The following is a 15,154-nucleotide window of genomic DNA, read 5'->3' as shown; positions in this document are numbered from 1 at the left end:
TCTCATGTCTAGTTGCTGGCAACTGAAACATTCTGTGTCATGGATAGTATACTTCAGTTTACCTTCCTCAAATAATCTGATTGTTTCATTAGAAAGGCAGCATCAAGATATAAAACACCGTTTTTTATTCCAAAGCAGGTAATAACGAGTATCTAGCCCGGATGTGTTGATAGATAGTGGTATGAAGGAGGATGGATAGGTAGGAAAGCTACACTATGAATCAAGCTGTCCACATCTCTAGAGTGGGGAAAATTACGGGTTTCACCCTTGTTGGGCCCTCAGTACCCAAGGGTACTTCCCCCAGCATGTGGGTAGCCAAATTTTTATCAATGACGCCAGTCTCTCTGTCTAACCTAGTAGAAATTAAATCATATTGCATAGTTGGGAGATTTGTTGTTAACAAAGAAGATGAGAGACCCTCAAACCTCCCTATTTAGGTTGTTTGGTGCAAGTCTCTAGTAACAGATTAAAAAGTCTCTCTGCATATATCGGCACCCTCTAGTGCCCATTTTGCTTGGTCTCCCCTTCTCACTTCAGCTTTCTTAACCAACCCTTGCTTCAATAACTTCTAGATGATTCAGTAATTGCAGTTTAAGTATTGCTTGCTTCTTTCTACAGGTATGGCTCAAACCAGGAATGACTGTACGCCTCCAGGGCTTAGTCGGACACCTCTTCACCCATGCACCACAGTTAATAAGATTGCTCATTTATGCCTTAACTGTGTTTGGGCTTACCTCCCAGTTACACAGGATAGCGTCCCAGCAGAGGGGGTAGTGCCCCATCAAAAAAATGCTTGCTGCTTCCGCTGGACGCTGAAGGTGGACTAGAAGAAAGAAGCTTTATTCGGTATGAAAAGAAAATCATCCATTACAACACATAATCACCAAAACATTGTAAAAATACCAATAAAAACCATGTATAATAAAAGTACCCATCATAAAAACATGAACTTATAATTATAAATATATATGTATATAAAAATACAAAACAGAAGAAGATAAAAACCTCATTCAAAATAAGTAAAATCATTCTAAAAATTCTACATTTTTGCGCCAAGTAGTAGCTCCCTTCAGGAATGATCCCAGGCCCTTCCATACCAGTACATCTGAGGCCATTTGCAGCCACATGAAAGCAGGACGGTATTGCACAAAACCCTTGGGCCTAAGGAGCGGTAGAAGAAATCGGGTTCTAAATGGAGCATAAAAGACACAAAACAGTGTAAAATGGATCAAGGTCTGATGAGACACCCCATCACAGGGGCAGGGTCTAATACATTTCTCCCCATACTGACCTAGGGGGAAGCACAAATTACTTCTAATGATCCCCAAGCGAAATCGAGTTATGAGAGACCTTTCCCTCACATCCTTGATTTCTGAGAGATATCGCTCAGGACCCACCCACATCTTTAGCATAGTAAATTCCCTGATCGATTTTTTCCTTAGAGCCTCCCCCTCCCTCTTGGTCTCCTGGATTCTCTGAAAGTTATCCTTAATCCATTTCTTATCATAGCTAGTCAGGTCCTCGGGATGATCAAACAATTCAGGCCGCCCCAGGTCATGTGCCATCTTCCTTTACATTGTTGCAGGCCAAACAATCCCTTAGGATATCCCTATTAAGAGAGGCATGTTCGTTACTCCAAACTGAAATCCATAACAAAAGGGGAGCCAGCTGAGTAGTGTCCTGTACATACTCAAGATCCAGTTCCAGGTGAAGGCAAAATCCAGGAATATTTTGTCCAACACCCAGAAGCCTTCTACAGAAACGATTTTCTTCCACCGTAAGGGCTCGGGTATCCCTAAACCCCCAAAGTGCTGAACCATACAGAAGGACAGGTAGGCATTTCCGCCTATAGATTTCAAGCAGGGGTTTGATAGGTTTGCTACCTACCCTAGCCGCAAAATCAAAGGTTGCACCAACTGTTGCATGAAAAAGCGCAATCCTTCTGGCAATACAGGGTTTCCAATATCCTTTCTCATCAAAAATGACCCCTAAGTATGGGAACTCATGGACTCTACTAATAAATTGATCCTCCACCCTTAGCTCCCCCACCCTACTCATAGGTTTACCACAAACCATAAAGTGCGACTTCTTAAAATTGACCTCCAGTCCCAAAGCTGACATAAAGACAACATAAGCTCTAACTAATTCTCGGAGACCATTCATCGTGCGGGCCATAAGGACCGCATCATCCGCATACGTCAGCACAGGGATATCCATACCCTTCACCTTCAGGACATCCCTGCAGTGTTCGATCAGAAAATCTGACAGTCCATTTGTGTATAGAAGGAACAAGGTAGGGGCCAAAACACAGCCCTGGCGCACACCCCTTGAAAGCTTGAAAGCCTCCGAGCATTCCCCATTTGGGCCCACCCTCACGTTTGCCACTGTCCCTGAATGGAGATATCGGAGAAGCTCTACAATATTAGGGTCCAACCCTAACTGAGTTAGCCTCTCCCATAATAAAGACCGATTCACTTTATCAAAAGCACAGCTAAGGTCCATAAAAGCAAGATAGAGGGTACCTTTCCTGGCCTGCGTGTATTTGTTGATTATCATCAGTAAATTGAGACACTGTTCTTGCGTGCCTAGGCCTTCCCTGAAGCCATACTGTTCCCGACTTAAAATATCATTTCCTATCATCCAGGCCTCCAGACGGCCTAGGATAATTCGTCCCAGAATCTTCACAGAGGAATCCAGCAGTGAAATAGGGCGATAAGACTTAGGATCATTTCGATCACCCTTTTTAAACACTGGGACTATGCATGCCGATCTCCAAGAGGCAGGAATGTCCACAGTAACGGCTGCATTGAGAACATTTAGGAGAATGGGTGACCATAACTGAGGGTTAGCTTTATACAGGTCCATCGGGATTGAGTACAGGCCTGGCGCTTTATTATGCGCACAACTCTGTATCGCATCAATAACCTCCTGTAGTGAGAATCTGATTGCTAGGTTAGGAGTCACATCATACACATTCTCCCGCATATTACTTAGGGGGGTACCCTCAAATATATTACAGAAATGAGTTACCCAGGCCTCCGGGGCTATATTACATCCAAGGCCCTCAGAGGTTTCTGTTTCAAAGGCACCTCTATTCACCACCTTCCAAAACAGGCTGGGGTCTTTCAAAGCTGTGGCACGCTCTAACTCTTCCCAGGCTTTATCTTTATATGTTAGCTTACTATCCCTCAGGGTCCTTTTATACCTTATTCTGGCTTCTTTTACGAGAACCCAATCTCTAGGGTGCGTCTTGGTAGCCATCTTTAAATTTGTCCTTGCATCATAGCAGGCTTTGTCGTACCAACCACATTTGCGCTTATTAGGGTGGTTGCCTACTAAAAAGAAACCGTCTCTGACTGCTGCATATACTACTGTTATCGCGACTATAACAGTCGTGGGATTTGGCGCTTCTGTCAGGAGTATTTCCATAAATAGATGTAGGTTATCCCCCACAACCCTCCCCACAACTTTTCGGGGGTCTACTTGCTTCCACCCAAGCCGCCTACCCTGGTCCTTTATCACCACCGTTACAGGCCTGCCTCGTCCTAGTGAGCGTACAGCCCCAGGGAGTTTAAAGGACAATATAAGGGGATTATGATCGCTAAAGCACTCGCCTAACACTTTACCCCCAATCACCAAGTCTCTCATAGGAGGGGACACAAAAATATAGTTGATGGTGGATCCAGACCCTCTTCCGACATAGGTTGGAAGTTGGTGAGTGCCTTCTGCTTCAATATCATAGAAATTCAAGAGGCCCATCTCCCCGAGTTCCTTTAGTAGATCTCTGCCTCTAGAGTCCTGCGGACCCTGCGCTGAATAGACCTCACAGTCACGGATGAAGGGATTAACCACAGTACTGGACCGGCCCAACTTGGCATTAAAGTCCCCGGAGATGATGGCACGAAATTCCAATCCCACCTTCTCCATTCTATATTTCATAATCTTAAGAATGGAGAACAGGGCCCCAATTTGGCACCCCATACCCCACACAGCATTATAAAAGTTTACCAATAATACATTAAAATGATTGGAGAAGAGTACTCATACCAGCAATATACCTTGATGGTTACAGTTAATTTGAAAAGCACCCACTATCTTAGAGAGGCGAATTAGAGTGACCAGGCCACCGTTCGAGCGACCACCAAGAGACTGTACAGCTGGAATTGCATATCTGTCATACCCATCCCACACAGCCAGTCCTGCCGACCAAGTTTCCTGAAGCATGATAACATCCTAATTAGCCACACACCCAACCCATGCTTGATCAGATAGCTTAGCGTCATAGCCCGCAATATTCCATGAGATAAGATTACACTGTGGGGGCACCTCTTCTTGTATAGCCAGTGCCTTGGCGCATTGTCAATCCACCCCTTCCAGGGATAGGTTGCTATTGTTTCTTCTCCTATATGCCTGCAGGCTGAATTGACCCAGGGGGAGTTTCCTACCAGATCCAGGAGAGACCCCAGTACACACTCGCATGTGATCATAAAAATAGCCCAAGGGAACCATACCCATAGAACCTGCACTAGGGACAGGAGAGCGATGGCTAGAGAGAAGCCTTTTAGTCAGGGCGGGATATCTGACATTTATAATAACACAGTCGTCCTTCCCCATCTTATTTTTAGGACCGACCCACCCAATTCTTCTGGCAAACAGGATATCCTTGAAGTCCTTACATGAAAAATCACAATTTTTGCTCAGCCAATGTAGGAGGCTGGACTGGCTTGTAGTGGGTACCAAGGGGTACTTACACCTTGCACCAGGCCCAGGTATCCCTTATTAGTGTATAGGGTGTCTAGCAGCTTAGGCTGATAGATAATGGTAGCTTAGCAGAGCAGCTTAGGCTGAACTAGGAGACGAGTGAAGCTCCTACAGTACCACTAGTGTCATATGCACAATATCATAAGAAAACACAATACACAGATATACTAAAAATAAAGGTACTTTATTTTTATGACAATATGCCAAAAGTATCTCAGTGAGTACCCTCAGTATGAGGATAGAAAATATACACAAGATATATGTACACAATACCAAAATATGCAGTAATAGTATTAGAAAACAGTGCAAACAATGTATAGTTACAATAGGATGCAATGGAGACACATAGGGATAGGGGCAACACAAACCATATACTCCAAAAGTGGAATGCGAACCACGAATGGACCCCAAACCTATGTGACCTGGTAGAGGGTCGCTGGGACTGTAAGAAAACAGTTAGGGTTAGAAAAATAGCCCACCCCAAGACCTTATAAAGTGAGTGCAAAGTGCACTAAAGTTCCCCAAAGGACATAGAAGTCGTGATAGGGGAATTCTGCAGGAAAGACACAAATCAGCAATGCAACAACGATGGATTTCCAAACGAGGGTACCTGTGGAACAAGGGGACCAAGTCCAAAAGTCACAAGCAAGTCGGAGATGGGCAGATGCCCAGGAAATGCCAGCTGTGGGTGCAAAGAAGCTACTACTGGACAGTAGAAGCTGAAGATTCTGCAGGAACGACAAGGGCTAGGAACTTCCCCTTTAGAGGAAGGATCCCTCACGCCGTGGATAGTCGTGCAGAAGTGTTTTCCTGAAGAAAGACCGCCAACAAGCCTTGCTAGCTGCAAATCGTGCGGTTAGGGTTTTTGGATGCTGCTGTGGCCCAGGAGGGACCAGGATGTCGCCAATTGTGTCTGGGGACAGAGGGTGTGTCGAGCAAGACAAGGAGCCCTCTCAGAAGCAGGCAGCACCCGTAGAAGTGCCGGAACAGGCACTACGAAGTGGAGTGAAACAGTGCTCACCCGAAGTCGCACAAAGGAGTCCCACGTCGCCGGAGGACAACTTAGGAGGTCGTGCAATGCAGGTTAGAGTGCCGTGGACCCATGCTGGACTGGGCACAAAGGATTTCCGCCGGAAGTGCACGGAGGCCGGAGTAGCTGCAAAAGTCGCGGTTCCCAGCAATGCAGTCTGGCGTGGGGAGGCAAGGACTTACCTCCACCAAACTTGGACTGAAGAGTCACTGGACTGTGGGAGTCACTTGGACAGAGTTGCTGGATTCAAGGGACCTCACTCGTTGTGCTGAGAGGAGACCCAGGGTACCGGTGATGCAGTTCTTTGGTGCCTGCGGTTGCAGGGGGACGATTCCGTCGACCCACGGGAGATTTCTTCGGAGCTTCTAGTGCAGAGAGGAGGCAGACTACCCCCACAGCATGCACCACCAGGAAAACAGTTGAGAAGGCGGCAGGATCAGCGTTACAGAGTTGCAGTAGTCGTCTTTGCTACTTTGTTGCAGTTTAGCAGGCTTCCAGCGCGGTCAGCAGTCGATTCCTTGGCAGAAGGTGAAGAGAGAGATGCAGAGGAACTCGGATGAGCTCTTGCATTCGTTATCTAAGGAATCCCCAAAGACAGAGACCCTAAATAGCCAGAAAAGAGGGTTTGGCTACTTAGGAGAGAGGATAGGCTAGCAACACCTGAAGGAGCCTATCAGGAGGAGTCTCTGACGTCACCTGCTGGCACTGGCCACTCAGAGCAGTCCAGTGTGCCAGCAGCACCTCTGTTTCCAAGATGGCAGAGGTCTGGAGCACACTGGAGGAGCTCTGGGCACCTCCCAGGGGAGGTGCAGGTCAGGGGAGTGGTCACTCCCCTTTCCTTTGTCCAGTTTCGCGCCAGAGCAGGGCTGAGGGGTCCCTGAACCGGTGTAGACTGCCTTATGCAGAAATGGGCACCATGTGTGCCCATGAAAGCATTTCTAGAGGCTGGGGGAGGCTACTCCTCCCCTGCCTTAACACCATTTTCAAAAGGGAGAGGGTGTAACACCCTCTCTCTGAGGAAGTCCTTTGTTCTGCCTTCCTGGGCCAAGCCTGGCTGGACCCCAGGAGGGCAGAAACCTGTCTGAGGGGTTGGCAGCAGCAGCAGCTGCAGTGAAACCCCGGGAAAGGCAGTTTGGCAGTGCCAGGGTCTGTGCTAGAGACCCGTGGGATCATGGGATTGTGCCAACTATGCCAGGATGGTATAGAGGGGGCAATTCCATGATCATAGACATGTTACATGGCCATATTCGGAGTTACCATTGTGAAGCTACATATAGGTAGTGACCTATATGTAGTGCACGCGTGTAATGGTGTCCCGGCACTCACAAAGTCCGGGGAATTGGCCCTGAACAATGTGGGGGCACCTTGACTAGTGCCAGGGTGCCCACACACTAAGTAACTTAGCACCCAACCTTTACCAGGTAAAGGTTAGACATATAGGTGACTTATAAGTTACTTAAGTGCAGTGTAAAATGGCTGTGAAATAACGTGGACGTTATTTCACTCAGGCTGCAGTGGCAGGCCTGTGTAAGAATTGTCAGAGCTCCCTATGGGTGGCAAAAGAAATGCTGCAGCCCATAGGGATCTCCTGGAACCCCAATACCCTGGGTACCTCAGTACCATATACTAGGGAATTATAAGGGTGTTCCAGTATGCCAATGTAAATTGGTAAAATTGGTCACTAGCCTGTTAGTGACAATTTGTAAAGAGAGAGCATAACCACTGAGGTTCTGGTTAGCATAGCCTCAGTGAGACAGTTAGGCATCACACAGGGAACACATACCTATAGGTCACAAACTTATGAGCACTGGGGTCCTGACTAGCAGGGTCCCAGTGACACATAACAAACATACTGAAAACATAGGGTTTTCACTATGAGCACTGGGCCCTGGCTAGCAGGATCCCAGTGAGACAGTGAAAACACCCTGACAATCACTCACAAACAGGCCAAAAGTGGGGGTAACAAGGCTAGAAAGAGGCTACTTTCTCACAGCCAATGACCAACCTTATTTATGAGTTGGTTTGTAGACTCAGTTGCCCCATAAACAAGAGCAGGCACATTCGTCAGCACTACCACATAAGGGGCACACGCAGGGGGGAGATCCAATCAGGTCGGGGACGGCCTGGCCGTTGGCTGGTTCAGATTGTCATTGCCAGACAGCAGTTGGCCACCCCCTCCAGCTGCCACAGAATCCGTATCAGGCTGCCTACTGCAGCTTACCAGGTGGACTAACATATGGAACAACAGGATGGCAAAGTTCATTGTGTCTCCTTGCATTAGGGAGTCAGAGATATGTGCTTGCAGCTGAGCTCAGGGTCAACAGTGCTGTAAGTAATTCCTGGTGTTCATTGCCGGTCAAAGTTTAGCCATGGGCCCTGTCTGGGGGGACGGATGCAAACCTCAGCGCACTGTAATGGGCTCTACAATTCTGAACAGACGAGCAAGTTGACAGCTTGTTTATCTACCCTTTCAGTACCTCTGAGTGTCATGACAGATGCTCACTGATGACCCCGCCTGTTGTGCAATCCCTCACATTCACAACACACCATCACCTACACTATCACCCGGGCACTGGTAAGATCCCAACAGAGCAAGAATGTAGTGCAATATAACTGTGTCAACTCTCAGAAATCTCAGCCACCCCTCCATCTCCATCACCTCACTGGCTTCTGCTCTTGTTGTCCTGTGCCATACATGAGATCACCTTCTCACAAAACATGGTCCCACCATTCCTGACACCTTTGAACTATGCAGTGAAGCAAGAGACTTTTTGTCATTGGTATGGTGCAGAGCCAGAAGAGCTTGTAGCTCCCTCAGTGCCCATGCCGGGTGACTCCACAAATGTCTGTTTGTGCACCAGTGCCTCCTCACACTCCAGCTGGTTCTTACGGCAGAGAGGTATTGTCTGCACCACTCTTGCCTAGTTCTAGCACTCTGGTGGCACAGCCCCCTTATGCCAGCCTTTGGCTTCTCTTATCCTTCATTAATGGGCATCTGAGGCCCTAGTGGCACACTGCGCCTCCGGAGGCTATGACTAAATTAGAACAAAGATGGCATAGGATGGGGAAGCAAAGAAAAAGATGCAGACAATGGACCCCAAGTAAATATGTTTGTATTAAATGTAATTTAATTTCAGTGTCCCATCGCTCTCTAGCAGGTCTCATTGTTGTCTACTAAACACTGCATTACATTGTTTTAAGCAAACCAAAAAAGGAGAGTCAATTAACAGCAATGCTACCTGCTTTGTGTTGCAGATGAACTGTATTCTCCGTTAAGCATTGTTTTCCTCCACATGTTCAACCACTTGAGTGAGTGGGCAATTGGGTCTTGAATAAATCAAGTTTTAAGCAGTGCTGCCTGCTTTAGTTGGAGTGTGCACAGATGTCCTCCCTTTTTTCCTCTTTATCCCAGTGAATGGGCTCAGGCCAAGGATGAGATACCAATCCCTATTTTTTCTGTGAACCTGTCAGGAATCACCAGGGGATGGTGAGGTCCCAGAACGTCAATTAAGACTGTGGTGGTCTGGTCTTTGACAGCTGGATCACCATTACTAAAGGAAACACTTAAGATTAAGGGGCAGGGCTTCCAGGTCAAGGCAGGCAGTGACACTATTTAAATACCAGTATTGGCTTTTCAATTGCTGTAGAGTTCAGTGACTCATCCCTTGCCTTTGTAATGTTCCTCTTGTCCCTCTTGCTTGGATCTATAGATATTCCTCCTATTCTCACTTGGCCCTTGGACTTTGATTTGACTTTGTTGTATTGCTGTGTTTCTTTTGCCCTGTTCCCCTTCACTTACAATAGTTTGCTGGCTTGCTCACCAACTGCCTTACTTGCTTTCTCCAGTTCTGCTTAGAAATACCATGATCTGTCATCTTGAAGCCAATAAGTGACTGTGGTATTTTAGCATCACAGGAATTCCTTATGTTACTTAAGTCTTATATGTGTTTTGCTTACATACAGAAATAATTCATTACCAGATAATATTGGTCAATAATACACAGGACGTGAGACAAATGAAAGCTGTGCCACAGAAGATTCTGGCATGTCATTTGTTTCCCTCTCTCACTCTGCATCCCACCCCCTTTTCCTCTGGCATTTAATTCTGCCTGGAGCTTTCTCTTTGGTTTGGTCAAGTCTACATTCTGAAGAGTGGGGCAGATTGTCATCAGAAATCCTAAAAGAGTCCTCCCTTTGGAACTACCTGATCCTTGTGTTTCTTATTAAATCTTGGCCTTTCCTCTCTATGACCTCTCCTTGTAGTCAACCAGCTTAGCCCCCTCCGCCCCCCCTTGGTGAGAGTCACCTGGTTGGATAAGTACATTACTCTCTACACCAGCACTTTACCTTTCTCCTGGGGCATAAAGACCAGGCTTCTAGGTAAGATCACAGAGATGTTAATGGCATCTTCCTGAATTATTTCTTTTCATATGTTTATTCAGCTAAAACATAAGAAACCCATAAAAGATAACAGTTTAAAAATATACATCATACTCAGTCCTTGAGCACCCTTGGATGACACTGTTGACGAGGCCTTGCATTAGTGCTGTTGTTCTTCCACTGATTCCGCAATGTGAAATGTAAATTTTTTAACGTCACCGCAGTTCCTCCTGTGTTATATTTCAATAAAAAATATATATTTTTTAAAAAACGTGTGCTTATTGAATAGAAACGGCAAGTATAGTAGTGCAGGTGTTTATGGTGCTAGTTGACCAAGACAGGCCATATAATAATCTTCTACAATGGTTTATAAAAAGGGCAGAACATAATGAAATGTAGAGTGTCCTGTTTAGAAGTTGAACCACATTTACCAGGAACAAGATCAGAGTGTTTTTCAGCATTACATAGAATTTAACAGTGTTTTTCACACTAGCACATGATTTCCAATGAAAGTGTTTCCAATCAACAAAAAAGCCTTTTTGCCCATGCTATATCAGTTTCAACAAGATTGTTGGGGGGTTCAAATATATCAGGGCATTCCAGAGTTTTAAAACTGGTCTCTACATAACTCAATCATGGATTTCTGGATGCTTGATTGAAACAAAGGCAATCTTTTATGATTAGGCAATTTAACTCTGTTTCTGGTTTTAACCACACAGAAGCCAAGAGAGCAAAGGTCGCAACTGCAAAACATCAGGCACATAGCTGTGTCCCATTTCCTCATTGTTAAACATGGCAGCCTTGGCGTGGTCTTCCCCCAATCTTTTTGCCTGTTTCCCTCACATTTTTGCTGTATCTTTTTGTTGGCCTTCAGATTCTGAGCACTTTACCACTGCTGACCAGTGCTAAAGTGCACGTGCTTCTCCCCTAAACATGGTAACACTGGTGTATACACAATTGGCATATTTAATTTACTTATAAGTCCAGAGTAATGTGGTATATTATATACTCAGGGCCTGTAAATTAGATGCTACTAGTGGGCCTGCAGTACTGATTGTGCCACCGACTTCAGTAGCCCTTAACCTCTTAGCTGCTGGGCCTTTCCCCCTCCCCCACACCCCTCCCCAGTGCTGAGCCCTTTTTTGGCTATTTGGGGTAGTTCACGCTTAGGCCTTCATAACTTTTTGTCCACATATGCTATCCACGCCAAATTTGGGTCCTTTTTTTCCAACATCCTAGGGATTCTAAAGGTACCCAGAGTTTCTGGGTTCCCCTGGAGGAGACCAATAAATTAGCCAAAATACACCTACAATTTTGTTTTTTTCAAACAAATGGGAAAAAAGGGCTGCCAAAGAAGGCTAGTGGTTTTTACCCTGAAAATGGCATCAACAAAGGGTTTGTGGTGCTAAAATCGCCATATTCCCAGCTTTCAGGAACAGGCAGAGTTGAATCAGAAAACTACATTTATCAACACAATTTTAGCATTTTACTGGGACATACTTCATTTTTACTATTTTTGGTGCTTTCATCCTCCTTCCAGTTAGTGACAGGAATGGGTGTGAAACCAACACTGGATCCTGGAAAGCTAAGTGTTTCTGAAGGATAGACAAAATTCTGAATTCAGCAAGGGGTCATTTGTGTAGATCCTACAAGGTTTTCCTACAGAAAATAACAGCTGGAAAAAAAAAATACTGAAATTGAGCTGAAAAAAACAGCCATTTTTCTCAGCGTTTTACTCTGTAACTTTTTCCTGCAATGTCAGATTTTTTAAAGCAATATACCGTTACATGTGCTGGACTCTTCTGGTTGCAGGGATATATAGGGCTTGTAGGTTCATCAAGATCCCTAGGTACCCAGAGCCAATAAATGAGCTGCACCTTGCAATGGGTTTTCATTATATACCGGGTATACAGCAATTCATTTGCTGAAATATAAAGAATGAAAAATAGGTATCAAGAAAACCTTTGTATTTAACAAATGGTCATAAGATAAGGTATTGAGCAGCAGTGGTTATTTGCCCATCTCTGAATTCCGGGGGGCCCATACTAGCATGTGAATTACAGGCCATTTCTCAAATAGACGTCTTTTTTACGCACTGTCTTACATTTGGAAGGAAACAATTTAGAGAAAGACAAGGGGAAATAACACTTGTTGTGCTATTCTGTGTTCCCCCACGTCTCCCGATAAAAATGGTACTTCACTTGCGTGGGTAGGCCTAATTCTCGCGACAGGAAAGGCAATATGGACACATCACATTTTTACATTGAACTCTGATGTGTTTTTTGCAAAGTGCCTAGTTGTGGATGTTGGCCTCTAGCTCAGCCGGCACCTAGGGAAACCTACCAAACCTGCACATTTTTGAAAACTAGACACCTAGGGGAATCCAGGATGGGCTGACTTGTGGGGCTCTGATCAGGTTCTGTTACACAGAATCCTTTGCAAACCTCAAAATGTGGCCAAAAAAACACTTTTTCCTCAAATTTCGGTGACAGAAAGTTCTGGAATCTGAGAAGGGCCACAAATTTCGTTCCACCCAGCGTTCCCCCAAGCCTCCCAATAAAAATAATAACTCACTTGTGGGGGTAGGCCTAGTGCCCGCGACAGGATATGCCCCAAAACACAACGTGGCCAGATCACATTTTCACAAAGAAAACATAGCTGTTTTTTGCAAAGTGCCTAGGTGTGGATTTTGGCCTTTAGCTCAGCTGGCACCTAGGGAAATCTAGCAAACCTGCACAGTTTTGAAAACTAGACACCTAGGGGAATCCAAGATGGGGTGACTTGTGGTGCTCTGATCAGGTTCTGTTACCCAGAATCCTTTGCTAACCTCAATATTTGGAGAAAAAACACTTTTTCCTCACATTTCGGTGATAGAAAGTTCTGGAATCTGAGAGGAGCCACAAATGTCCTTCCACCCAGCATTCCCCCAAGTCTCCCGATAAAAATGGTACCTCACTTGTGTGGGTAGGCCTAGTGCCCGCAACAGGAATAGATCACACAACGGTCAATGTTGGTACTTACATGAGGCAACTGTTGACCCTGGGGTGATCCATTCCTTACGCAGGCACTAGGTATAGGCACTCAAGTGGGGTACTGTTTTTATCAGGACAGGTGAGGAATCACTGGGTGGTAGAAATCTTGTGGATCGCAGCATATTCCTGACAGAAATGCAAGAAAAATAGAGTTTGTATTCAACATTTCAGCTTTGCAGGGTATTCTGGGTAAGTAAACTTTGGGGAATCCACACAAGTCACACCTCTGTGGACTCCCCTGGATGTCTAGTTTCCAGAAATGTTTGGGTTTAGTATGTTTCCCTATATAGCCGCCGAACCCAGGACCAAAAACACAGGTGCCTGCCTTACAAAACCAGTTTGTTTTGTGATAGATAATTTTGATGTCTCCACAATAAAATTTGGGCAGTGGAATTCGGGGCTGAATTAAATTGGGGAGCTCCCAAGAGAGCACCCTCTCTGTGCTTGCCCCCGCATTCACCTGCTCTCTGGGTTGGGCTAACCCACTATTGCCCTGTTGCACAGACTGTGCTTGCGAAGGGACAACAGGACTGCCCTCATCACCTCCCTCACAATTTACTGGAAGGAGTTATCCAATGGGACTCCTCCAACTGAAAAATCACTCCCAGGGTCTGTGCCATTGTCCTAGCCCTCAGATGCTGTCTCAGTCTCTGATCCTATGTCAGAGCTGTCCTCTATAACCAGAGTGACGTCAGCAGCAGTCATCCATCAAGATGCCATCTCTGCTATTGGCTATACTGTTGCTCTAAAACACTAGCCTACATAGACAGTCACAAAATTGCTGGTGTGTGTGTGTGATACGTGCAACAGTAGAGGCCACCTTACCTGCGCTTCTTCCCTCAATCAGCACATTCTTTCAAGACACTCAAACCTCAAACCTTGTCACATATCATTCGTCACAGTCTTTAGCACCTTCTGCGCCCAATCCAACAATCATTATTGGTGCTCCCACTCCCATGTCCTCCTCCTCGGATTCCCTCATTACCACCCAGCAAACGAGCTCTTCATCTCTCCATAGCCACCCCCTACCCCGCACATACATTTAATTTGTATTATAGCGCAGGTAGTGGTTGACTTTACTAACGTACTCAGCTATGTACATAAAATACAGATTTGCTCTTTGCAGTAGTCATATAAACCTTCTGCGCTTCTTTATGGCACTAAAACTGCCACTAGATAAAAGTCTGATCCTTTTGTAGCAGAAACATAATCACAAGACTTACTTGACTTCTTTATTGCTGCCTAAAAGCTACAGTTGAAATGCGTCAGTTGAAGTATGTGCACTGCTTTGAAGGCGCAAGCTGCAACTGCAAGACAACTGGTGGCAAATATATATATATATCACTTTTATATGTGGGTCTGGTTTTCCTGGAGGCCGATTGCAGCCCCCAGGGAAACCACACATGCACTGACAAAAGTGATATAAAAGTGAAACCCTACAACTGCTAAAAAAAAAAATTCCCCCCACAGGGGATCACCCTGCCTATGGTTGACCCCCTGTCAATTTCGTTATATATATTTTTTTAAATTAGCCCCTGGGGGTGGTGCGATCACGCCCCCACCAGGGGGCCCCAACATTGAAATTTAAAAATATGGCCCCGTGCCTAGTGGCGTTTCCTGGCCCTCGATTGCAGCTGAAACACGTTCAGGAAGGCCTCGTATGAAAGGGTCTCCCCTTTCATACGAGGCCTTCCCGAACGAGGCCTTCCCGAACGCTTCCTGCTCCGATGGGGACAACAACACAGTGATGTCAGCATTCGGGTGCGATGCACCCGAGGATTTTCGAACACCCTCCCTGGTGTCGGCCACTGGTTGTGACCCGCACCAGGGAGGTAGTGGGGCGTCGGCCAGTGGCCAACGCCTGCATTAAAGGGGTTAAACATGTCCCAGGCCTGCCAATGCACAGACTGTGTGTGCAGTTCCACTGCCACTTCAACTTGTCATTTAAAAC

The sequence above is a fragment of the Pleurodeles waltl genome, chromosome 4_1 (assembly GCF_031143425.1).
Source record: "Pleurodeles waltl isolate 20211129_DDA chromosome 4_1, aPleWal1.hap1.20221129, whole genome shotgun sequence".
NCBI classification, from domain to species: Eukaryota; Metazoa; Chordata; class Amphibia; order Caudata; family Salamandridae; genus Pleurodeles; species Pleurodeles waltl.
The sequence above is the reverse complement of the archived record's forward strand: the minus strand, read 5'-3'. Positions refer to the sequence as shown.